The sequence below is a fragment of the Rana temporaria genome, chromosome 4 (genome assembly GCF_905171775.1).
Source record: "Rana temporaria chromosome 4, aRanTem1.1, whole genome shotgun sequence".
NCBI classification, from domain to species: domain Eukaryota; kingdom Metazoa; phylum Chordata; class Amphibia; order Anura; family Ranidae; genus Rana; species Rana temporaria.
The window spans coordinates 240,332,374-240,352,941 of NC_053492.1; the positions used below are offsets into that span (position 1 = coordinate 240,332,374).

The 20,568-nt window shown below is 42.3% G+C and overlaps 1 protein-coding gene across 3 annotated transcripts in view; it reads left to right on the plus strand.

Annotated features, from left to right (window-relative positions):
* The first annotated feature begins 3,647 nt into the window (after positions 1–3,647).
* The window catches only part of HTR1E (5-hydroxytryptamine receptor 1E), a 124,893-nt gene continuing 107,972 nt past the window's right edge, over positions 3,648–20,568 (plus strand). For all 3 annotated transcript variants that reach the window (XM_040350064.1, XM_040350066.1, XM_040350065.1), the window contains exon 1: positions 3,648–4,153. The gene's annotated coding sequence lies outside the window, so the exon portion shown is untranslated. The remainder of the gene's footprint in view (positions 4,154–20,568) is intronic.

Here is a 20,568-nt window from a genome sequence, read left to right on the forward strand (position 1 = left end):
TCTTCTTGCCCGGCCTGTCAGTTTAGGTGGACGGCCATGTCTTGGTAGGTGTGCAGTTGTGCCATACTCTTTCCATTTTTGGATTGAACAGTGCGCTGTGAGATGTTCAAAGCGTGGGATATTTTTTTTATAACCTAACCATGCTTTTAACTTCACAATTTTATTCCTGACTTGTCTGGTGTATTCCATGGCCTTCATAATGCTGTTTGTTCACTAAGGTCCTCAAACAAACCTCTGAGGGCTTCACAGAACAGCTGTATTTATTCTGAGATTAAATTACACATAGGTGGACCCTATGTACTAATTAGGCGACCTCTGAAGGCAATTGGATCCACTTGATTTTAGTTAGGGGTATCAGAGTAAAGGGGGCTGAATACAAATGCACGGCACACTTTTCACATATTTATTTGTAAAATATTTTTAAAACCATTTACCATTTTCTTTCCACTTCACAATTATGTGCCACTTTGTGTTGGTCTATCACATAAAATCCCAATAAAATGTAGTTACATTTTTGGTTGTAAAATGACAAAATGTGGAAATTTTTCAAGGCACTGTATTGGCCAAAATTGAAAAAGAAATTCAATTTTTATTATTTTTTTATTGGATATGTTTTATAGCAAAAAGTAAAAAATAATGTTTTTTTTTTGTTTGTTTTTTCAAAATTGTCTGTCTTTTTTTGTTTAACCACTTGCCGCCCGCCTTATGCAAAAAAACGTCGGCAAAGTGGTTTCAATACCCTGAGTGGACATCATATGACGTCCTCAGGATATTGAGCCTCTGCGCACCCCCGGGGGCACGCATCCCGGCGATCGTTGTTGCAGGGTGTCAGTCTGACACCCCGCAACACCGATCTAGGTAAAGAGTCTCTGACGGAGTCCGAGTGTCCAATCACGGCTGATCACAATGTAAACAGTAAAAGCCGGTAATCCGCTTTTCCTCACTTGCGTCTGTCAGACGCGAGTAGAGGAGAGACGATCGGCTGCTCCTCTGACAGGGGGGGTTTGTGCTGATCGATTATCAGCACAGCCCCCCCGAGGATGCCCACACTGGACCACCAGACATGCCACTAGACCACCAGGGATGCAAAACACAGGTATGCCACCCTAGATCACCAGGGATGACAATGACAGAAATAATGGATGGCAATCAGTGCCCGCAATGGATGCCAATCAGTGCCCACAATGGGCATCACTGATTGGCAGGCCTTGTTTGTCACTGATTGGCATCCATTAGTACAACACATACGTTAGTGCCACCTATCAGTGCCCATCCATGCCGCCTATCAGTGCCCATCCATGCCGCCTATCCATGCCCATCCATGCCACCTATCCGTGCCCATCCGTGCCGCCTATCCGTGCCCATCCATGCCGCCTATCCGTGCCCATCCATGCCACCTATCAGTGCCCATCCGTGCCGCCTATCAGTGCCAGATATTAGTGCCCATCATCAGTGCCCATCAATGCCACCACATCAGTGCCACCTCATCAGTGCCCATCAGTGCTGCCTTATAAGTGCCCGTCAGTGCAGTACCATCAGTGCCCATCAGTAAAGGAGAAAACGTACTTATTTACAATGTTTTATAACAGAAACAAAAAAAAACTTATTTTTTTCAAAATTTTCGGTCATTTTTTTTTTTACAGAAAATAAAAATCCCAGAGGTGATCAAATACCACCAAAAGAAAGCTCTATTTGTGGGTACAAAATGATAAAAACTTAGTTTGGGTACAGTGTAGCACGACTGCGCAATTGTCATTCAAAGTGCAACAGCACTGAAAGCTAAAAATTTGTCTGGGCGGGAAGGTGTATAAGAGCCCTGTATGGAAGTGGTTAAAGTGCAAAAAATTAAATCCGCAGAGGTGATGAAATAGCACCAAAAGACAGCTCTATTTGTGGGGAAGAAAAACACAAAAAATGTATTTGGGTACAGTGTCACAGGACTGCGCAATATTTAATTAAAGTAATGCAGTGCTGTTTTGCAAAAAATGGCCGTGTTAATGAAGGGGGTAAATCTTCTGTCACCAGTCAGTATCCCTGATTACCACCACACCAGTCATATGATGATGCTGTACTGCACTAGTGACAGTATTTTTAAAAAAGAGAGAGGACTGATATACAAGAAAGGACAGAGGGCTGTGTAGGGGACTGGTATACAACAATAGGGGGCTTTAAAGGGTACTGGGATACAAGAAAGGGGGGGCAGTGAAGGGGAGTGGGATGTGTAGAAAAGGGGGCTGTGAAGGGTACTGGGATACAAGGAGGGGGCAGTGAAGGGGACTGGGATGTATGGAAAGGGGGGCTGTGAAGGGGACTGGGATACAAGAAGGGGGCAGTGAAGGGGGCTGGGATGTATGGAAAGGGGGCTGTGAAGGGGACTGGGATACAAGAAAGGGGGGTTGCCAAGGTGGCTAAGATAAAAGAAAGATGGGCTGTGAAGGGGACTGAGGTGCAAGGAAGGGGGGCTGTGATGTAAGGTGGGAACTGTTATGTGAAGGGAACTGGGATGTTAAGAAGGGGGCTGTGATGTGAAGGGGTCACTGAAGATACTGATGTGAAGGTGAGGGGGACTGTGATGTGAGGTGGGGGGCTGAGAACACTGATGTAAAAGAGGGAGGTCTTCGATGTAAGGAGGGGGAGGGGCTGGGATGTTAGTGGGGACTGAGGACACTAAAGTTAAGGAGGAGATGCTGTTATGTAAAGGGGGTTGTATTGTAAAGAAGGGGACTGTGATGTAAATGGGGCACTGTAATATAACATGGGGGCTTCAATGTAAAGGAGGGGCACTGTAATGTAAATTGGGGGGGGGCTGTATTGTAAAGAGGAGCGCTGTGATGTAAAGAGGGCACTGTGTTGTGAAGGGGGTGCTGTAATGTAAAAGGGGGCTGTTTTGTAAAGGGGGGTTTCTGGTATGTACAGAGGGGCACTGTGATGGTAAGAGGGGTTCTGTGATGGAAAAGGGAGTGTTGTGGTGTAAAGGGGAGACTGTGATGGGAAGAGGGCTGTTATATAAAAGGAGGTCTGTGATGTAAAGGAGGGTGCTGTAATGCAAAGTGGGACTGTGATGTGAAGGGGGTGCTGTAATGTAAAAGGGGGCTGTTTTTTTAAAAGGGGGCACTGTGATGTAAAAGGAAGCGCTGTGGTGTAAAGGGGAGACTGTGATGGGAAAAAGGCTGTGATATAAAAGAAAGACTGTGATGTAAAGGTGAGGACTGATGACACTTATGTAAAGGGCAAACTGCAATATAAGATCTGGGTCACAGTACCAATAAGAGACTTGGACCCCTGCTGGAAGAACATTTTTCTGACTGGACCTCAGTAAATTGAACCCTATACCCCTTATATAGATCACTTCCATAGGGAGCCAACAAGATAGGGTGGCTACATTCCTACATACAGTGGGACCGCGGAGAAGGAACGTAGTCACCCCTTTAAACAGAAGTCAGATCATAGCAGAAAAACAAAGGAATTTGGAGATTGTGGGCAGGCTGGGAGTAATAGAAGGGACTTTTTAAGTTAAAGATATATACTGATTTTAGCAGAGTTTAGTGCCACTTTAATGTGCCATATTAGGTGTTGCCACTTTTTCAGGGAAGTCAGCTTTGTCCAAATCCCTCCACTCCTCCCTACTGATAGCACCTGTTACTCTATCATTCTGCCCTCTTACATAGTGGGACTCAGCAATGGCTCCTAGAAAAAGGCAAGCACAGAACAGTCCAATGCACAGATATAACATCATGTTCTGGCAGTCAGAGCCATCCAATCCCTGTGAGAAGCAAGGACACAGAAGAAGGGATGAGAGGCTTGCTCCAGGCTTCCTGCAGGCACCTTGTCTCCGATGTGCCCCCTAGTGGCCAGTTGGTGTCTAATCTCCTGCTAATGTAATCAGTGGTGTGTATAGTGTGCCTTCAGTCCTCTCTGTGCTCTGGGGCTCAGCGCTGCTGCTGCTTACAACTGCTGTCACATCACCTGCCTTCCTGGAAAGACAACCATCCAGTCTTTGTACATGGCTCTTCTCTCTTGTGGATTACTCATGTGAGGCTGCATTTTTGGAAGCTTGTACTTGTGAGAAGCTTTTCAACTGATGTGCATTGCAAGGCTGTAACGATGTGAGATTATTCAGAGTATGGAGCTTACTACAGGTTCCTGAGATCAGGTAAGATCTTACAGCTCAGGTAAATTCTCCTGTCTATGGACTGATCGTCTGTGATGACTCCTTTCCATAGCAGTGATCTGATTGTACATATTCATATGTGTAGAACAGGTATCCAATGACAGTGCTAGGAAAAGCAGATTATTTAATACTCAAACATCATTAGCATGTCTGTGTGTCAAATGTCCATTCACTGTCATTTCATCAGGATCAATATTAAACCTTATATGCAATGTTTATTTACCAATTTGACATATTTTTGATATTTTGCATGTGATATGAAATTGTACCAAGGATAACTTGACAAGGTGACACTTGATGATCAGTGATTTGGGTTCATTCACTATCATACCTTAGTGTGGTTCCTAAACCTATTCATTCCCCATTAAATCATTATTAAAGACACCATCATGACCTAACTTCTTACAAGACTTTCTAGGCATTTAGGTTTTCAGGTAGCTGATCATGATTTAAGTGTATGATCCTGTCCTTCTGGTTCTGCTAAGGCTCTTGTGTTGTTTGGAAGATATTATAATATATTTCAATACAGTGTATTGTACAAACGTGGACTAAGATAATATCATACTTTATTGGCATGAAATTTATATTATTTATATTTATTGAATTTTGAATCACAGAAGTAGCACACTGATGAAGGTACATTTCAAAGGACTTAAAACATTTATAATATATATATATATATATATATATATATATATATATATATATATATATATATATATATATATATACATATATATATATATTTGTTTATTTGTTTGTTTTTGCTGTGTGTATATATATATATCTATATATATATATATATATATATATCTATATATATCTATATATATATCTATATATATATATATATATATATATATATATATATATATATATATATACATATATATATATATATATATATATATATAGATATATATATAGATATATATATATATATATATATATATATATATATATATATATATATACTCTACATGTTTATTTTGCGTGTGTATATATATAAATATAAATATATATATATATATATATATAGAGAGAGAGAGAGAGAGAGAGAGAGAGAGAGAGATAGATGTAGATATAAATATATATCTATATATAAAATAGATATATAGATCTATATATTTATATATATATATATATATATATATATATATATATATATATATATATACACTCTACATGTTTATTTTGCGTGTGTGTGTATATATATATATATATATATATATATAAATATATATAGAGATAGAGAGAGGGAGAGAGATTTGCTTGTGCATATGTTACACATGGATCTGATGCCCACAGATCACCCCCAAATACCAATGGACTGAGCACATGGCCCATTTACTAGGCATAGCTTAAGTGTTGTGCCTCCCGAATGCTGCATGTACATTTGGCCCCATGTGCACATGAAGTCACACTGGATCTCCCTGGTAATGGAATGTTTAGAGTGCAGGTGGAACACTGCTTGAGTAACATCTGCACTAGATGCTCAGCCACTACTCATCCTTATGAGAGCTCTCAATGAATAGGTTAAAAATATATGTGCTTGGCTTAAAGGACACTTGAGACGTCGTGAGAAAGGCATGGTTGCTGCTGTTAGTGACTGGAAAATGCTAGTTGCCTGGCAATGTCTGGCTTCAGTACTTCTGAGTTATACACCCAAGCAGCAAATCAGATAAGAGCCAGAAGCCCTTATATGTGTGCTTGAGAACATGAAAATAATAGACAGACAACCAGCTTTTTCTGAAGGGGAGGTTAGCAATGACAGCCTACATTTTTCTGTTATGGTAGGTTTTCTTTCAAAGGGATATATACTATATTACCAAAAGTATTGGGACACCTGCTTTTACATGCCCCCATCTTGCCTTTATGGACCCTGCTTTGTGCACTGGTCCATATCATTTGGTGTGGGGGGGATTATAGAGTGGTGTTATTTTTCAGGGGTTGGGCTTAGCCTCTTAGTTCCAGTGAAGGGAACTCTTAAGGCGTTAGCATAACAAGATATTGTGGAAAATTCATGCTCTCAACTTTGTGGGAACAGTTTGGGGAATGGCCCCTTTCCTGTTCCAACATGACTGCGCACAAGTGCACAAAGCAAGGACCATAAAGACACAGATGAGCAAGTTTGGGGTGGAGGAACTTGACTGGCCTTCACGGAGTCATGACCTTAAACCAATAGAACATCTTTGGGATGAATTGGAGAGGAGACTGATGATCCAGGCCTTCTCATCCATATCAGTGCCTAACCTCACAAATGTTCTTCTGGAAGAATGGTCAAACATTCCCATAGACACTCCTAAACCTTGTGGACAGCCTTCCCAGAGGAGATGAAGCTGTTATAGCCGCAAAGGGTGGGCCAACTCAATATTGAACCCTACAGACTAAGACTGGGATGCCATTTAGGTTCATGTGCGTGTAAAAGCAGGTATCCCAATACTTTTGGTGATATCATGTATACGGGATATGTTTGTGAATACATGTGAAGAGATTCATTTTCAAATATAAAAATATGTACATTTTTTTTCCAGAATTGTAATGTGTATTTGAACACTGAACTCTAGAGAAAAAAGTCCGGTAAAAAGTGATGGGCATGCTGAAAATGATTGACCTCATTACTATTCTGAGTTATGTCCTAGGGAAACCCGGCTCTGAAAGTACAACCTTTCCCTTGACTGCATGCTGAAAGCAGTGTGGGGTCTTACAAAGATTTTTACACAGATCAAATATGTAAAGTTCCCATGTATGAGCAGCTGTGTCACCATCTCAGAATACCTTGTTGTTCTCTTATATTAAAAACTAACAGTGAATGAACAATGCTGGGATCAACAATCTCATTTTTTTTTGTAGCGCATTCTTGTTTAACATCCTATTTTATTGCTGCTTTGCGTTTTTTGTAATAAATTTACGTCTTTGGAAAAGTACTTATACAGATAATGCTACCTTTAGATTGTCAGCCCCATGAGCAACAAACCCCCCCCCCCTATATTCCTTCTGTATTGAACCGTATTGTACTTGTACTGTCCTCCTTTATATTGTAAAGCGCTATGCAAACTGTTGGTGCTATATAAATCCTGAATAATAGTAATAATAAAAATGTTGTTTTCTATATTGTCTTATCAGTGGTGACAGTATACACCTACAAGAGTATTATGGTAAAAGCTGTCATATGCAAGCTTGTTCATTCCTCACAGTCCAGCTATTTGGAGCAAAATGCCTGTCACTACAATGGGAGTGGGATGGGAAAAAAAGACAGACTGTTATATGCGCAAAAGCACATGTTGTGATTATTACGTCAAAACATTCATTTCCTTCCTAATACACAAACACTGAATTCAGGTTGGATATGATCTCAGAGGTAAATACATCAGTAACAACCCATGCTCCTGTAGCAGAGTTGGGGTGGGGCCAGTCCAAAAAGGTCATATTTCAGAACATAACTAACATCAAAATCATTCTATCATGTGGTCTAGGACTATAGGCATGCGCACAGGGTGTGCCGGGTGTGCCTGGACACACCCTAATCACCCCGTATGGTGCCGATTCCCCCTTCTGCCCTCCACATTGTGCTACTATGCTCCAGTTTGTGAATGAACAGAAAGCAGCACAGAACAGGGCACTTCTCATTCATTCACTGTCCAGGTCATCTAATGCTGCAGAGAAAGGGATTAGGAAATCTCCGTCCTCTTCTTTCTCTCTTTCAAAAGTGAGACACCTTGGGACTATATAGACCTCCTCCTAACAAATTGTAAAAAAAAATATTTAAAAAAATCTAATTGTAAGAAATAGAAACATTTAATAAATGCTAACACCATCCACTGATCTACTGGCACCATCCGCTGTCCCACTGACATGCCCACAACTCTACTGACACCCTTCATGTTTTAATACATTTTAAAATGCTTGTTTACATGTATGTGTTTGAGCTCTAGGGCGCACACCCTAATGCAACAGACTGAGCACACCTATGTCTAGGACCAGTAGCGTATTTAGGTTTTGTGCTGTACTAGGCCTGACTAAACTCGTGTACCCCCTAATTTAAATATGACCCACCCCTTCCTGTCAAGGCCACACCCATTTCTGTTTAAGACACACCCTGAAATTTTCGAGTGAGGACCCTAGTTCCTAGGGCCTGGGGGGGCAATGGATGCCCTTAATTTGCATAGATTTCCTCTTACTTCCTGTTTGGCTATGGGGCAGGAAGTCAAAGGGAAATCTCTGCAATGGGACAGGGATGGTAAAAAATGAACTGTCAGGCAGGGGCGGACTGACAACTCATGGGGCCCCCAGGCAATAGAAGATTATGGGGCCCCTGGGCTTACAGATGGCCACCACGCCAGAAGGCAGTGCAGAGGCGGGGAGGCTAAAATCTCGGGATTTTCACATCAAAAGCATGTCGGTTTCGGACATATCAGGGACAGATCTAAAAAAACATAGATTTTTACATACTGTCCCTGGTTTTACTGTGCCTGGCAAACCTGATGGGGCCCCCTAGTGGCATGAGGCCCTCGGGCAGTGCCCGAGTGACTCAATGGTCAGTCCGCCCCTGTTGTCAGGGACTATAACCCTCCCTTACTCTATTCAAATGAAGAAAATAAGTGTTGCCTATAGTTCTACTTTAACTGCTTGCCGACCTGCCGCCGCCATTCTACGGCGGCAGGTCGGCTCTCTTGCGCGAGAGCCCGTCATACTACGTCGGCTCTCTCGCAGGCTACCAGGGGCGCGCGCGTGCCCCCCGCTCGCCCCCGAATCCCGTGTGCGTGCCGGGCACACGCAATCGCTCGTTGCAGAGCGGACACCGGGAGCTGTGTGTGTAAACACACAGCTTCCGGTCCTGTCAGGGGGGGGAATGCTGATCTTCTGTTCATACAATGTATGAACAGAAGATCAGTGATTTCCCCTAGTGAGGCCACCCCCCCACAGTAAAAACACACCCAGGGACATACTTAACCCCTTCCCCGCCCCCTAGTGTTAACCTCTTCACTGCCAGTGGCATTTTTATAGTAATCCAATACATTTTTATAGCACTGATCGCTATAAAAATGCCAATGATCCCAAAAATGTGTCAAAAGTGTCCAAAGTGTCCGCCATAATGTCGCAGTACCGAAAAAAATCGCTGATCGCCGCCATTACTAGTAAAAAAAAAATATTAGTAAAAATGCTATAAAAATGCCCCCTATTTTGTAAACGCTATAACTTTTTTTTTTTACGAAAAATATGTAGAAGAATACGTATCGGCCTAAACTGGGGGATATTTATTATAGCAAAAAGTAAAAAAAATATTATTTTTTTTCAAAATTGTCACTCTATTTTTGTTTATAGCGCAAAAACTGATCAAATACCACCAAAAGAAAGCTCTATTTGTGGGAAAAAAAGGACGCCAATTTTGTTTGGGAGCCACGTCGCACGACTGCGCAATTGTCAGTTAAAGCGACGCAGTGCCGAATCGCAAAAAGTACTCTGGTCTTTGATCAGCAATATGGTCCGGGGGTTAAGCACAAATTTCTGCGAATTTTATGGAGAGGACTAAGAAGATATAACAATGCCAATGGTACAGCAGAAAACATATAGCACAGTGACAAAGGTTTGTGGTCCAGGATGTTAACAGTGTAGCACAAGACGGCCGGGGCTTTTTCCATGCTGCCCCCCTGCAAAGTGTTGGCCTAGGCCAGGATACAGGATTGTCTAGGACACACATTTGATGCCATAGTGGTGATGTGTAACATTAACACATTCATAGTAAAATGCTTTTAAAACTTATAGAGTGCTTTGCAAAAGTATTTACCCCCTTTTTTTACCTATTTTGTCACATTACAGCCTTTAGTTCAATGTTGTTGTTTTTTATCTAATCTTATATGTGATAGATCAGAACACAATAGTCTAAGTTGGTGAAGTAAAATTAGAAAAATATATACATAAAACATTTTTTCATAAATAAAAAACTGATAAGTGGCATGTGCGTATGTATTCACCCCCTTTATTTTGAAGCCCATAAAAAGCTCTGGTGCAAGCAATTACCTTCAGAAGTCACATAATTAGTGAAATGATGTCCACCTGTGTGCAATCTAAGGCCCCGTACTCACGACCAAACATGTCTGCTGAAACTGGTCCGCGGACCAGTTTCAGCGGACATGTTCGTTCGTGTGTAGGCAGTAACGGACAGGATTTCAGCAAACATTCGTCGGCCAGACCGTTTTCCAACGAACAACTGTTTCCTGGTCTTGCTTTAAAACAGTCTGCTGGAATCGTGTCCGTCAGACATGTTCGGTCGTCTGTACACAAAAGCAGCGTACAAAAACCCCGCGCATGCTCAGTCCAAATGAGGAGACGGGAGCGCTCGTTCAGGTAAAACTCGCGTTTGTTTGGGATATGGCACATTCGTCATTAGAAACCTTTTATTCTAGCAAGAGAACAATGTCTTAAAAAGGCGCACTAAACCACATTTTCTTGCCTCGTTTTATTAATTCTTCTCTTGCTAGAATAACCCCGTTCTCTTGCTGATGCAATTTCAATAGAGTTGTCCCATACTGAAATGTCACATTTCTTGCTTGTGATGTAATCCTTTAATAATGTTTTCTATGCCAGACGTGTGTTTTGGTTGGTGGTCCTCCATAATTTATAGTAGTCATTTTTGTAAAGGAATGTGCATCTTTTTTGTTTTTTTGTTGTTTCTAGTTATGTCACCATTTAGTTTAATTTTTTTTAACATGTTTTTTTCTTTTTTTTTTTTTTTTGGTTTTTTTTTGTGTTTCATTTGAGAATATTAAACCATGTTGGCACACCAAATGTCCCCCCCCCCCCCAAGGAGTGTGTCCTTTGTAAATGACCCATTGTATATTTATTAAAGGTTTGCTGCCTAATAATCCCCACAGTATAACAAACAATAGACATGTTTTCAAATGAAAGCAAAAAGCCTTTTATTTAGGCAAATGTCATCACAAAAAATAAACAGAACGGCAGCACTAGAATAGATAGCAAACTATATGCAAACTTGCATTTCCAACATGGTGAAGGATAAACTTCCAAGCCTCAGGAGCCAAACCCAAAAATATGAAGCAGCAGCACAGAAACAAAGGAACCCAAACTGTGGTAGTCCAAACAATATGTCCTTTATGTGGAAGGAAATGGAAGGCAGAGAATCAACGTTTCCTCCTCTTTCCAGCCTTCCCTCCAGGCAGCCTTCCAGCGGATCTAACACGGGGTCTTGCAGGTGGGGTCGATGTGGCAGCAGGAGGATGGTGTTCCGCAAGCCGGGCCGGGTCACATAGCCCAGTGTCTGGGGTCAGCAGGCCCTTCTGCATCCACCAAAGGACCTGGTTCATCAGGGCCTTTGCCAGTCTTCTCTGGTCCTCCTCCCCTTCATTCAAATCGTGGGCCAATGAGGCACTGAAGGCCTCTGTGGGGTTGAGGGGGGCCCTCATGATGGCGCTTGCCTCCTGTATCATGCGGAGGCTTGCCTCCTCCACAGGCCTCAACTGCCTCCTTCGGCCTGATGGCCTCACCTGGGGGGGAGAAGACTGGCTGGTGGTGGTTCTCCTGGCCGGGGGGACCTGCTGCAGGCCACTGGGCCCAGCCTCCTCCTGGCTGCCATTGACCCCGGCCTCCTCCTGGCTGCCACTGACCCCGGCCTCCTCCTGGCTGCCACTGACCCCGGCCTCCTCCTGGCTGACAGAGACGTGAGGATCTGCCACCTCCTGGCTGATCTCTTCTTCCTGTGTGGAAAAAAAAGGACATTTTTTACAATTTCGCTAAATAAAACCACACTCATTTTCATGTTTTTCGTTTAGTATTTTCTGTTCATTATTACTTGAATACACTCTACTTCTGACCCCTGCAGTTGTCATCCCTGACACCTATTTGTCTGTACACCTTTTTTTTTGCTTTTTCCCAGCTTGGCTTTTCTTTTACAATATCAAATCATTAATCCACCAAGAATTATTTACGCCAGAAATATAGAGGAAACTACTATACCTCCTCATCGAAGGGTGGCAGATCTGCATCTCTGTCAGCCAGGCCCTCTTCCTCCGACTCTGCAGGGCTGTGGTCATCTGGGGAATGTCCGCTGGAAGGTAGCATGGAGGAAAGGTTGGAAGAAAGACTCGACATTGTTTTCCTGCCTTCCATTTCGTCCCGCAAAAAAGCCATCTGTTTATAATACCACAGTTTGGGTTCCTTTGCTTGTGTTGCTGCTGCTCCCGATTTTTTGCTTTTATTAGCTTTGTATGCTCTCCTGTATGTGCTTCTGAGGTTGGCAAGTTTATCCTTCACCATGTTGGCAGTGCATCCTGGCACCCATGTTTGCATATAGTTTGCTAGCTCTTCTAGTGCTGCCGCTCGTACATCTTTATTGCAATATAACGCGTGTTTGGAATTCCACAGGATGGGCGTGTCCTGATATTTTTGAAGTAAGGCCTCTATAGCTTCCTTTGTTTGTAGGAGGTCCATTTCACTTTTTGAAAAATGATATTTCTTTTTGAGTCTAGATTCGCAAAACATAAACCAAAGAAAAATAAATATTTAAAAGGATCAGCGTTGACCTTGATATAATATGTGTCTTCAAATTTATTACCTATATCTAATTACAAACACAGTCTCTCTTGTTTAAACAATGATTGGCAGCTCGGCCGCATTGGTTGTACCAAACATTGATTTGCTAGATGCAGAGCCATTGTTAACATTGCAGTAAATATTTTTAATATAGAAAAATAAACAATGCTTACAAATGACAGTATTCATCTAGGCACTCTTTCATGTGTAAATCTCATGCCCCTGACAATGGATGACATAAAAGACACTTCCTAATGACCTCTGTACAACCAACACTTGAACAATACTTTGCCTGATCTGAATACACCATTCAAAAACTTGTCAATGAGGTACAGCATTGTTCACATCTCTATTTTGTGAGTTGTCCAAAAGCATTTGGATACCAAAATAACATTGTGGTACCCCATAGACAGAATAGCTTAAAAAGGGTGCAACCAACAGCCCAAACCCCCATCCCATGTGTCTACATTTTCCAGGCCTCTGCTGATCCCATTTTTAATTTCCTTACCTTCCTGTCTCTCGCTCCTCGTTTCTCACGCTCGCCTAATTACCGCGTAAGATGCATAATCACGGCGTGCACCTTTTAAACACTCCGCGTATTTATTAAACCCCGCCCTCGTCACCTTTGCTAGGCCCCTAATCAATGAGTTTAGGAAATATGGCGTTAACTGTGTATGTTCAGGATGCGATCGAAGATTCTCCGCGTAACCTACGTAAACACGTTGTTTGCATTCTCTACACTCCGCGTATGTATTAAACGCCGCCCTCTTCTCCGCCCATGGCGTAAGAATTCATCTTTTCCACGCCCATAATCTCTGTGGGAAAGGAAAGATGGCGATGTCACACGAGCGGGCACGATGCTCTCATGCCACAAGTGAAGGGACAGAGGCAGGGACGTCCCGATCAAGGCCAAGAAGATACAAAGCCACTAATATGCGGTTCCATGAAATGGTGGAGTTAGTTTACATCATGCGAAAGAAGGACTATGATGGTGAATTAGGGCCATACAAGACCCCTAACCGCCGAAAGGCACATATTATGGACAAGGTGGCGAGGAGAATGCAGAGGATGTTTGGGATCACCAGGTCCAAGGAACAGCTGAGGAAACGCTGGTCAGACTTAAAATTGAGGGAGCCACATCAGATGAAGAAGATCCTTAAAATTCTGCGTAAAAGTAAGTAAATATATATTGGGGTAGGGGGGGGGTGGTTGATTGTCTGCAATAATGTGTTGCCATGTATATTTCACCATCTGCCTCCTTGGCCTGCTTGTAATTTTAAAGACATGTTGTCATTTATTTTTTATGACATAAATACCTACATATTTACAAATAGTGTTCTTATTAAACCACGTAACATCACATAGTTTCTCCGAAAGGCTCGGTTATTCCAGGAACAACACACCTGGACATGGCTCACTGGCCAAAAACTTTGTTTGTAAACATTGTGTAAAAGCTAGTTCTAAAAAAGAAAATTAGGAGAATGGGAAAGGCAAACAGGATTCATTCTAAAAACAGTGGGAATAAAGCAGATGTTTTCACATCTGCAATGCAGAGCACCTGTGTCTCCCCAAATCAAAAATGGGTTTTGGTAGGGTCTCCCAGAAATACTGTTTAGGGGGGACATCCATGTGTGTCACTTTGCTAAAAAGGGGCAGGATCAGAGCTTGCCAAAGAAGTAATTCCAAAATGTAGGTTTGGTGAAAGATAAAAGTAACTAAATGAAAGCATCTTCTAAGCAATGTGTGCGATTTATGCTCTCCAATATCTGTGTGCTGATGAGTCTACATTTTTATTTTTTTATTTCAGGGGAAAGAAGTCGCCAGCATTTGGAGGAGGCAGAGAGGGCCAGACAAGGCCAAAATCTTCCATCTCAACATGTGGAGGAGGAGGAGGATGTGGAAGGAGAAGAGGATGTGGAAGGAGAAGAGGATGTGGAAGGAGAAGAGGATGTGGAAGGAGAAGAGGATGTGGAAGGAGAGGAGGAAGGAAGAAAGGAGGAAGGAAGAGAGGAGGAAGAAGTAATTTTGGACTTAGAATTTATAGCAGATGAAGGGCAAGTGGCGGAAGAACAATTTGGCGAATTGAAAGAAGGTGGATTGATGGATGAAGGAGGAGTCCAAGATGATGGGGAAGTGGTGGAAGAAGGAGGAGTGATAGAAGATGATGGGGAGGTGGTGGAAGAAGGAGGAGTGATAGAAGATGTCGAAGAGGTGGAAAGGAGAAGCCCATCAGGTCAGTGTCACCCTAGCTTGATTAAAAAAAACATATGTAGATAGGCCTCATCGAAAAATAATTTTGGAAATGACCATTTTTTTTTTTTTTTTTAGGGGAGGAGGATGGTGTGCCAATATTTTCACGTGCAAGTGCTGCTATAATTATTCAGCAGGTAATGGAGTGCAGCACTGAAATGCACAATATGCGTGAAAGGATGGTTGTCATGGAAGAGAATTTAACAAATGTCCTTTTGGAATGCTGCACGGAAATGGACAATATGCGGCAAAGAATGATGGTCATCGAATCTAATTTTAAAAATATTATTGACATGATGGGCCGTGTCAAAGACTGAAACACCCCCCGCCCATCCCCCGCCCCCACAAACATTTTTACTGTTTTAATAATGAATACGCCAAAATTTGAAGATACACACACAGTGTGCCAACATGTGCTATCTGCCATCACAGAATATCTAGTGTCTGTGCTTTGTGGGTCCAACCCCCTCCTCCATCCTCAAGTAGTTGAGAGGAAGGGTTTGCTCCCACAGAACACAGACATTGATCACCCATGATGTCAGATAGCACATGTGGCCATTTGTCTGTTGAACCAATGACATTTGGCGAATTGCCACTGAATGTGTGTATCTTCAAATTTTGGCGTGTTCCAGTGTGAAAGCACACCATGACTGACTGCTGTTGTGAGTTTTTATATTTTTATAATTGTATTTTTTTACTTTTTGACCATGTTGAACATTTTTGGATACTATAAAGTTTAGACCATAAAGAATAAACACCGAAAAAAAAATAAAAAGATATATATATAGAATTATAAATCTCTCTAATCACTGAATTTAGTGAAGTCGAGATTTGACTCCTAAATCTCCACAACAAATATTCGTATTGAAAAACACACCAAAAAACAAAAAATATTTTAAAATAATATTGGTTTTTGTGCATAAAAAATATGCCGAGAAGAAAAAATACTAAGGCGGTAAACACCCCACCAAAAATATTCTATATATATATATATATATGTAAACAATAAATCTAACTATATTTGATAAACAAAAATGTGAACTTGTTAAAAAATGTATAATCTGCATAATATTTTTGGTTGAATTACCTGAAAAAAAAAAAAAAAAAAAATTTTTGTAGACTCCTAAGTACAAAAGCAGGGAGTAATGAAAAAAATATAAAATAATTTTTGGGGTCATGAACAAGCAAAAATTAAAAAAATTGACCTCAAAATTTACAAATGGAGTTGCTTCTTATTTCTAGAGTCAATACCCTGTTTGTAGATGAGTGAATACTGTGCAAAATGTGGTTATTTACTAAAAGTGGAGAAATCAATTATGCAGTAAAATTGAAGAAGTTAGTTAGAGAACCAGGAAGACAGATAAAAAGAGAAAAAGCATTAATGACAAACAACTGTATAAAGTCCAATGGTCTAATTATTTATTATTTGAGAGAATATTCCTTTCTTTGGGGGCCGAATTAGAAAGAAATATGATCTGGCATAGCAATGGCCCCCCGACCCATGAAGTACTCAACATATTTGTCGCGTACCTCACGAGCTGATTGGGGGGCCAAGCCAGCGCGACCAGTGTCCAGCCCGGGAAGGGGATCTGAGGGTAGTCTTGCCTCAGAACCGATGTCTGGTAGGTACGTCTGGGAGTGCCTGCGTAAAAAGTTGTGCAAAATGCAGCAGGCAAATACAACGGTGTCCAATTTATATTCCGCCAGATGTATCGATGTCCTGAACAGGCGGAACCGGTTGGTGAGTATCCCAAAGGCATTCTCGACTACCCTCCGAGCCCTGGCCAACCGAAAATTAAACACACTCCTCTCTGAGGTGAGGGTCCTCTGGGGAAAAGGCCGCATGAGGTGAGGACCAAGCCCGAAAGCCTCGTCCGCTAGGAACACAAACGGAAGTCCTTCCACATTATCTTCATCTGGTGGCAATGCCAGACCACCAGCTTGGAGACGATCATAGAAATCAGTCCGTGCGAACACTCCCCCATCAGACATCCGGCCATTCTTCCCCACGTCCACATATAGAAACTCATACTGTGCCGACACCACCGCCATCAACACAATACTATGATAACCCTTGTAATTATAATAGTAGGACCCCGAGTGGGGTGGGGGCACAATGCGGACGTGTTTCCCATCTATTGCTCCACCGCAGTTTGGAAAATCCCACCGCTGGGCAAATTGGGAAGCCACAGACTGCCATTCCTGTGGTGTGGAGGGTAGCTGTGGGGACAAACAAAAAAAGAGATTTAGTACTTTGGAACAAAAACATCCTACAAGCATCCTTGTGACACTTCAAAGTATTAAAATTGCATTAGAAAAATGTGCATGGCGAATTTGGGAAATGAAATATATAGGGCCACTTCATTAAGAGACTCCACAGCCCTCTGATGGGGACAATAAAAGTTTGAAGGGGGGGGGGGACACAAAAACCAAAAAGTCCTGTTTTAAAAAATGACAAGGTGGGTTTGTCCCTAGGATAGCATGCTGGACAGGTTAATATTGGGTAAGGGACAAATATGCAGGTAGGTCAAGAATAAAACATGTAAATCTTATATCAACATGCATAGGGAGAAAAGGGAACGTTAGTTAAACACACAGCATATCTGGGAAATTAAAAATAAAGTTAGTTAGCAACATTATTACAGCAAGGAAACTTACCTTAATATACTCCTCATGCATAACTTTGATGATGGCAGCACACGTGTCCGGTATGATGACCCCAAGCGCCTGCGGAGAGATGCCTGTTGAGAACTTGAGGTCCTGCAGGCTCCTCCCAGTCACCAGGTACCGCAACGTGGCAATAAGCCTCTGCTCGGCCGTGATGGCTTGGCGCATCACAGTGTCCTGCCTCGTGATATAGGGGGACAGAAGTTCCAGCAGACTGTTGAATACGGGGTCCGTCATGCGGAGAAAATTCCTAAAGTCATTAGGATTATTCTCCTGGAGTTCCCTAAGCAGAGGCATATGTGAGAACTGGTCACGCTGGCGCAACCAATTCTTGGTCCAGAAACGCCTCCGCCCCCTGTTTCTGGCCAAAGTACTGGAAAAATGAACATATCCAGCAGCCATCCCATAAACAGCACCAACTCGCGAAAATTGACGCTGCTGCTCCATCATGGCTTCAAACCGGCCGGCTGGTCAGTCAAGAACACACTCAAACAGAAAGCACTCGCAAATCCAGCACTACCTGCGACAAACGCGTGACAAACAGATACGAGCGCACAGGATGCAACTGCTAAAGCAGAAACAACCTGCTAGCCTATAGCCGAATGACAACTACGTTACCGCAAGCACACGCACTGAACCCGTGAATACACGCTGTCAAAGCCTGGAGACCGAGAAGCGCGAATCAGCTCTAACCAAACCTTCACTAACACGAGCAAACCCGTAACTAGCAAAAGAGGAACAGAGGGCGGCGGCATTAAGTTTGGTCTTCCCCTTTATAGTGACGTCGTACGTAGTTTACGTGCACGCGTTCCGGTACGACGGGAATTTGGTCCGCTGGTGTGTACAAGCCAGCGGAACCAAACAAAAATCAGCCTTGTACGCCGGAAACTGTCCGGCAGACAGTTTCCAGCGCACAGATCCGGTCGTGAGTACAAGGCCTAAGTGTCACATGATCTGTCATTACATATACACACCTTTTTTAAAGTCCCCAGAGGCTGCAACACCTAAGCAAGAAGCACCACTAACCAAACACTGCTATGAAGATAAAAGGAACTCTCCAAACAAGTAAGGGACAATGTTGTTGAGAAATACAAGTCAGGGTTATGTTATAAAAAAATATCCAAATCTTTGCTGATCCCCAGGAGCAACATCAAATCTATCATAACCAAATGGAAAGAACATGGTAGAACAGCAATCCTGCCAAGAGATGGCTGCACACAACTCACAGATCGGGCAAGGAGGGCATTAATCAGAGAGGCAGCACAGAGACCTAAGGTAACCCTGGAGGAGCTGCAGAGTTCCACAGCAGGGACTGGAGTATCTGTACATAGGAGGACAATAAGCCGTACGCTCCATAGAGTTGGGCTTTATGGCAGTATGGCCAGAAGGAAGCCATTAGTTTCAGCAAAAAACAAAATGACACGGTTTGAGTTTGCAAAAAGGCTCGTGGGAGACTCCCAAAATGTATGGAGGAAGGTGCTCTGTTTTGATTAGGCTGAAATGTAACTTTTTGACCATCAAAGAAAATGCCATGTCTGGCACAAACCCAACACATCACCCAAAGAACACCATCCCCACAGTGAAACATGGTGGTGGCAGCATCATGCTGTGGGGATGTTTTTCAGCAGTCTGGACTGGGAAACTGGTCAGAGTTGAGGAAAAGATGGTGCTTAATACAGGGATATTCTTGAGCAAAACCTGTACCACTCTGGGGGTTATTTACTAAAGGCAAATCCACTTTGCACTACAAGTGCACTTGAAAGTGCACTTGGAAGTGCAGTTGCTGTAGATCTAAGGGGGATATGTAAGGAAAATAAAAAACAGCATTTTAGCTTGCACATGAGTGGATAATAAAATTAGCAGAGCTTCCCCACATTTTAGATCTTCCCGTGAGATCTACAGCAACTGCACTTCCAAGTGCACTTGTAGTGCAGAGTGGATTTGCCTTTAGTAAAGTGGATTTGTAGAGTAGAGTGGATTTGCCTTTAGTAAATAAACCCCTCTGTGTGTGATTTGAGGCTAGGACGGAGCTTCACCTTCCAACAGGACAATGACCCCAAACACACTGCTAAAGCAACACTTGAGTGGTTTAAGGGGGGAAACATGTAAATGTGTTGGAATTGCCTAGTCAAAGCCCAGACCTCAATCCAATAGAACATCTGTGGTCAGACTTAAAGATTCACAAGCACAAACCATCCAACTTGAAGGAGCTGGAGCAGTTTTGCAAGGAGGAATGGGCAAAAACCCAGTGGTAAGATGTGGCAAGCTCATAGAGACTTATCCAAAGCGACTTGTATCTATGATAGCCCCAAAAGGTGGCTCTACAAAGTATTGAATTTAGGGGGTGAATAGTTATGCACATTGACTTTTTCTGTTATTTTGTCCTATGTGTTGTTTGTTTCACAATAATAATAAAAAATAAAAAAAAAACATCTTCAAAGTTGTGGGCATGTTCTGTAAATTAAATGATGCAAATCCTCAAACAATCCATGTTGATTACAGGTTGTGAGGCAACAAAACACAAAAAATGCCAAGGGGGTTAAATACTTTTGCAAGGCACTGTATTTCATAATCTGTGCTATTTTGCATTTTAGCATAGTACTGGTTGCAATCTGTATGGATAGACCAATATATTCAAGGTGCTATAGTGGACCTTGTGGATGGTGCTGTAACCCGAACAGACAAATAAGCATTTCCACTAGCACATCTTATATTTTATAATCTGGGATATCTTGCATTTTGGCCTATAAATATCAAAGGTTGTATGACCTATAGATTGATGTTAAATATCTTCAAGGTGATGCAGTTGGCAGGAGGGATGGTTCTGTCCACTGTACGTACATACAAATTTCCACCATCTCATTCCGTATCAGAGTAAGGCCGCGTACACACGATCAGTCCATCCGATGAGAACGGTCCTAAGGACCGTT